This window comes from Oncorhynchus tshawytscha, unplaced genomic scaffold, assembly GCF_018296145.1.
Source record: "Oncorhynchus tshawytscha isolate Ot180627B unplaced genomic scaffold, Otsh_v2.0 Un_contig_1948_pilon_pilon, whole genome shotgun sequence".
Taxonomy (NCBI): domain Eukaryota; kingdom Metazoa; phylum Chordata; class Actinopteri; order Salmoniformes; family Salmonidae; genus Oncorhynchus; species Oncorhynchus tshawytscha.
In genome coordinates, this window is record NW_024608097.1 from 42,501 (window position 1) to 48,984 (window position 6,484).

Consider the following 6,484-nt stretch of genomic DNA (forward strand, 5'->3'; position numbering starts at 1 on the left):
ACCCTCTCTCTCTCTCTCTTCTCTCCCCTCTCACTCTCTTCCCTCCCACCTCTCTCTCTCTCTCTGTGTCTCTCTCTCTCTCTTCCCTCCCCCTCTCTCTCTCTCTTCCCTCCCCCCTCTCTCTCTCTCTCTCTCTCTCTCTCTCTCTCTCTCTCTCTCTCTCTTCCCTCCCACCTCTCTCTTCCCTCCCCCCCTCTCTCTCTCTCTCTCTCTCTCTCTCTCTCTCTCTCTCTCTCTCTCTCTCTTCCCTCCCACCTCTCTCTCTTCCCTCCCACCTCTCTCTCTCTCTCTCTCTCTCTTCTCTCTTCCTCCCACCTCTCTCTCTCTTCCCTCCCCCTCTCTCTCTCTCTCTCTCTCTCTTCCCTCCCACCTCTCTCTCTTCCCTCCCACCTCTCTCTCTCTCTCTCTCTCTCTCTCTCCTCTCTTCTCTCCCACCTCTCTCTCTCTCTTCCCTCCCACCTCTCTCTCTCTCTCTCTTCCCTCCCACCTCTCTCTCTCTCCCTCTCTCTCTCTCTCTCTCTGTCTCTCTCTTCCCACCTCTCTCTCTCTCTCTCTTCCCTCCCCCTCTCTCTCTCTCTCTCTCTCTCTCTCTCTCTCTCTCTCTCTCTCTCTTCCCTCCCACCTCTCTCTCCCTCTCTCTCTCCCTCTCTCTCTCTCTCTCTCTGTCGCTTCCCACCTCTCTCTCTCTCTCTCTTCCCTCCCACCTCTCTCTCTCTCTCTCTCTCCCTCTCTCTCTCTCTCTCTCTCTGTCTCTCTCTCTCTCTCTCTCTCTCTCTCTCTCTCTCTTCCCTCCCACCTCTCTCTCCCTCTCTCTCTCTCCCTCTCTCTCTCTCTCTCTCTGTCGCTTCCCACCTCTCTCTCTCTCTCTCTTCCCTCCCACCTCTCTTCCCTCCCACCTCTCTCTCTCTCTCGCTGTAGGGTATAGAAGACAGGAGTTTGTTAGCAGGTCATCTGGCTATGTTCCTGAATGACTATAACCTGGCTCAGGACCTCTACCTAGAGTCTTCCTGTCCCAACACAGCCCTGGAGGTAACACACACACACACACGGACACGGACGGACACTAGGGTTAAATATTCTCCCTTTTTTTTTGTTTCCAAATGTTCCATCCAGAGAATAAATCCCTTTTCTCCTGGGTAACTTGGTATTTCCAGCCCAAACAGTAAGTGTCATACACATTAAAACCTCTACAGGATCGGTGGGTCCTCCCCCTGTGGGGCGGTTGAGCTAACGTAGGCTAATGCGATTTAGCATGAGGTTGAGTTAACGTAGGCTAATGCGATTAGCATGAGGTTGAGCTAACGTAGGCTAATGCGATTAGCATGAGGTTGAGTTAACGTAGGCTAATGCGATTAGCATGAGGTTGAGTTAACGTAGGCTAATGCGATTAGCATGAGGTTGAGCTAACGTAGGCTAATGCGATTAGCATGAGGTTGAGCTAACGTAGGCTAATGCGATTAGCATGAGGTTGAGCTAACGTAGGCTAATGCGATTAGCATGAGGTTGAGTTAACGTAGGCTAATGCGATTAGCATGAGGTTGAGCTAACGTAGGCTAATGCGATTAGCATGAGGTTGAGTTAACGTAGGTTAATGTGATTAGCATGAGGTTGTAAATAACAAGAACATTTCCCAGGACATAGACATATCTGATATTGGCAGAAAGCTTAAATTATTGTGAATCTAACTTCACTGTCCAATTTACAGTAGATATTACAGTGAAATAATACCATGCTATTGTTTGAGGAGAGTGCACAGTTATGAACTGAAAGTTATCAATAAACCAATTAGGCACATCTTGATACAAAAGTTGGAACATAAATGCGATGGTTCATTGGATCAGTCTAAATCTCTAAAACGTTGCACATACACTGCTACCATCTAGTGGCCACAATCTAAATTGCACCAGGACTGGAATAATACATGATGGCCTTTCTCTTGCATTTCAACGATGATGGTACAAACAACAACAACAAATAATGTTTATTTATTTGTGTTATCTTTCACCAGATCTAATGTGTTATATTCTACTACATTAATTACACATTTCCACAAACTTCAACGTGTTTCCTTTTCAAATGGTATCAAGAATATGCAGATCCTTGATTCAGGTCCTGAGCTACAGACAGTCAGATCCTTGATTCAGGTCCTGAGCTACAGACAGTCAGATCCTTGATTCAGGTCCTGAGCTACAGACAGTCAGATCCTTGATTCAGGTCCTGAGCTACAGACAGTCAGATCCTTGATTCAGGTCCTGAGCTACAGACAGTCAGATCCTTGATTCAGGTCCTGAGCTACAGACAGTCAGATCCTTGATTCAGGTCCTGAGCTACAGACAGTCAGATCCTTGATTCAGGTCCTGAGCTACAGACAGTCAGATCCTTGATTCAGGTCCTGAGCTACAGACAGTCAGATCCTTGATTCAGGTCCTGAGCTACAGACAGTCAGATCCTTGATTCAGGTCCTGAGCTACAGACAGTCAGATCCTTGATTCAGGTCCTGAGCTACAGACAGTCAGATCCTTGATTCAGGTCCTGAGCTACAGACAGTCAGATCCTTGATTCAGGTCCTGAGCTACAGACAGTCAGATCCTTGATTCAGGTCCTGAGCTACAGACAGTCAGATCCTTGATTCAGGTCCTGAGCTACAGACAGTCAGATCCTTGATTCAGGTCCTGAGCTACAGACAGTCAGATCCTTGATTCAGGTCCTGAGCTACAGACAGTCAGATCCTTGATTCAGGTCCTGAGCTACAGACAGTCAGATCCTTGATTCAGGTCCTGAGCTACAGACAGTCAGATCCTTGATTCAGGTCCTGAGCTACAGACAGTCAGATTTGAGTCATTTTAGGTTGAAAATGAAAGGGGGGGGAAAACAGGCGGATTTGATCAGAGTTTTGATCGGCATCAAAACTCGAGTCTGATCCGACCTGATCCTACCCAGTCCAGCCCGATCCTGCCTGATCCTACCTGATCCTACCTGATCCTAGCTGATCCTACCTGATTCTGCCTGATCCTGCCTGATTCTACCTGATCCTGCCTGATTCTACCTGATCCTGCCTGATTCTACCTGATCCTGCCTGATCCTACCCGATCCTACCTGATACTACCTGATCCAACCCGAATCTACCTGATCCTGCCTGATCCAATCTGTTCCTACCTGAATCTACCTGATCCAGCCTGATCCTACCTGATCCTACCTTATCCTGCCTGATCCTACCTGATCCTACCCAATCCAGCCCGATCCTGCCTGATCCTACCTGATCCTGCCTGATCCGACCTGATCCTGCCTGATTCTACCTGATCCTGCCTGATCCACCCATCCTACCTGATCCAACCCAAATCTACATAATCCTGTCTGATCCAACCTGTGTTTACCTGAATCTGCCTGATCCTGCCTGATCCTACCTGATCCTACCTGATCCAGCCCGAATCTACCTGATCCTGCCTGATCCAACCTGTTCCTACCTGAATCTACCTGATCCTGCCTGATCCTACCTTATCCTGCCTGATCCTACCTGATCCTGCCTGATCCTACCTGATCCTACCCAATCCAGCCCGATCCTGCCCGATCCTACCTGATCCTGCCTGATCCTACCCGATCCTGCCTGACCCTACCTGATCCTGCCTGATCCGACCTGATCCTGCCTGATTCTACCTGATCCTGCCTGATTCTACCCATCCTACCCGATCCTACCAGATCCTACCTGATCCTACCTGATCCAACCCAAATCTACCTGATCCTGCCTGATCCAACCTGTTCCTACCTGAATCTACCTGATCCTACCTGATCCTGCCTGATCCAACCTCATCCAACCTGATTCTACCTGATCCTGCCTGAATCTACCTGAATCTACCTGATCCTACCTGATGAGTTAGAGGCTTATTATGCATGACTCCCGAGTGGCGCAGTGGTCTAAGGCACTGCATCTCAGTGTAAGCGGCGTCACTACAGTCCCTGGTTCGATTCCAGGCTGTATCACAGCGGTCTAAGGCACTGCATCTCAGTGTAAGAGGCGTCGCTACAGTCCCTGGTTCGATTCCAGGCTGTATCACAGCGGTCTAAGGCACTGCATCTCAGTGTAAGAGGCGTCACTACAGTCCCTGGTTCGAATCTAGTCTGTATCACATCCGGCTGTGATTGGGAGGCCCATAGGGCGGTGCACAATCGGCCCAGACACACACACACACACACAGTGTGGGGGTCCATAATGTGTATAATTGATGCTGGTCATTGGGACAGTGCTCTGATGCTGGTCATTGGGACAGTGCTCTGATGCTGGTCATTGGGACAGTGCTCTGATGCTGGTCATTGGGACAGTGCTCTGATGCTGGTCATTGGGACAGTGCTCTGATGCTGGTCATTGGGACAGTGCTCTGATGCTGGTCATTGGGACAGTGCTCTGATGCTGGTCATTGGGACAGTGCTCTGATGCTGGTCATTGGGACAGTGCTCTGATGCTGGTCATTGGGACAGTGCTCTGATGCTGGTCATTGGGACAGTGCTCTGATGCTTGTCTGATAACTCTGTGTGTATTAGATGAGGAGGGACCTGCAACATTGTGACAGTGCTCTGATGCTGGTCATTGGGACAGTGCTCTGATGCTGGTCATTGGGACAGTGTTCTGATGCTTGTCTGATAACTCTGTGTGTATTAGATGAGGAGGGACCTGCAACATTGTGACAGTGCTCTGATGCTGGTCATTGGGACAGTGCTCTGATGCTGGTCATTGGGACAGTGTTCTGATGCTTGTCTGATAACTCTGTGTGTATTAGATGAGGAGGGACCTGCAACATTGTGACAGTGCTCTGATGCTGGTCATTGGGACAGTGCTCTGATGCTGGTCATTGGGACAGTGCTATGATGCTGGTCTTTGGGACAGTGCTCTGATGCTGGTCTGATAACTCTGTGTGTATTAGATGAGGAGGGACCTGCAGCATTGAGACAGTGCTCTGATGCTGGTCATTGGGACAGTGCTCTGATGCTGGTCACTGGGACAGTGCTCTGATGCTGGTCATTGGGACAGTGCTCTGATGCTGGTCATTGGGACAGTGCTCTGATGCTGGTCTGATAACATTAGATGAGGAGGGACCTGCAGCATTGGGACAGTGCTCTGATGCTGGTCATTGGGACAGTGCTCTGATGCTGGTCATTGGGACAGTGCTCTGATGCTGGTCTGATAACATTAGATGAGAAGGGACCTGCAGCATTGGGACAGTGCTCTGATGCTGGTCTGATAACTCTGTGTGTATTAGGTGAGAAGGGACCTGCAGCATTGGGACAGTGCTCTGATGCTGGTCTGATAACATTAGATGAGAAGGGACCTGCAGCATTGGGACAGTGCTCTGATGCTGGTCTGATAACATTAGATGAGAAGGGACCTGCAGCATTGGGACAGTGCTCTGATGCTGGTCATTGGGACAGTGCTCTGATGCTGGTCATTGGGACAGTGCTCTGATGCTGGTCTGATAACTCTGTGTGTATTAGATGAGGAGGGACCTGCAGCATTGGGACAGTGCTCTGATGCTGGTCATTGGGACAGTGCTCTGATGCTGGTCATTGGGACAGTGCTCTGATGCTGGTCTGATAACTCTGTGTGTATTAGATGAGGAGGGACCTGCAGCATTGGGACAGTGCTCTGATGCTGGTCATTGGGACAGTGCTCTGATGCTGGTCTGATAACTCTGTGTGTATTAGATGAGGAGGGACCTGCAGCATTGGGACAGTGCTCTGATGCTGGTCTGATAACTCTGTGTGTATTAGATGAGGAGGGACCTGCAGCATTGGGACAGTGCTCTGATGCTGGCTAAGAGACTGGCTGAGGACCAGATACCGTTCATATCGAAGGAGTACGCTGTTCAACTGGAGTTCATGTAAGATACACACACACACACACACACACACACACACATGTTATTTATTTCAATATTTTAGTTTCATGGTCTCGTGTTTGATGTCTCTCTCTCTCTCTCTCTGTCTCTCTCTCTCTCTCTGTCTCTCTCTCTCTCTCTCTCTCTCTCTCTCTCTGTCTCTCTCTGTCTCTCTCTCTCTCTCTGTCTCTCTCTCTCTCTGTCTCTCTCTCTCTCTCTGTCTCTCTCTCTCTCTCTCTCTGTAGAGGAGACTATGTGAATGCCCTGTCTCACTATGAGAAAGGTATGACCCACAACAACAAGGCAAGTCACCACTATCCTCTGCAGTGTGTGTTGTGGTTTTATTTTTCCATACAAGCTTTTATATTCTGTATTAGAGGGGTTAAAAACCTCCTACCCTCTTATCTTTCCTCCTTTTTACACCTGTGTGTGTGTGTGTGTGTGTGTGTGTGTGTGTGTGTGGTTCCAGGAGCATGATGAGGCATGTCAGGGGGTGTGGCCAGAATGTCAATCAGGATGGGTGACATCAGAAGAGGCGCGGCCCAGGCAATCTCTCACCCGAGCAGAGGCCTGAAGAAAGACTGTGGGGTCATACTGGAGAACATGAAGGTATCACT

At 49.3% G+C, this 6,484-nt stretch overlaps 1 pseudogene; it reads left to right on the top strand.

Annotated features, from left to right (window-relative positions):
* Nucleotides 1–6,476, top strand: part of LOC121843268 — a 40,087-nt pseudogene extending 33,611 nt beyond the window's left edge.
* The last annotated feature ends 8 nt before the right edge of the window (nt 6,477–6,484 follow it).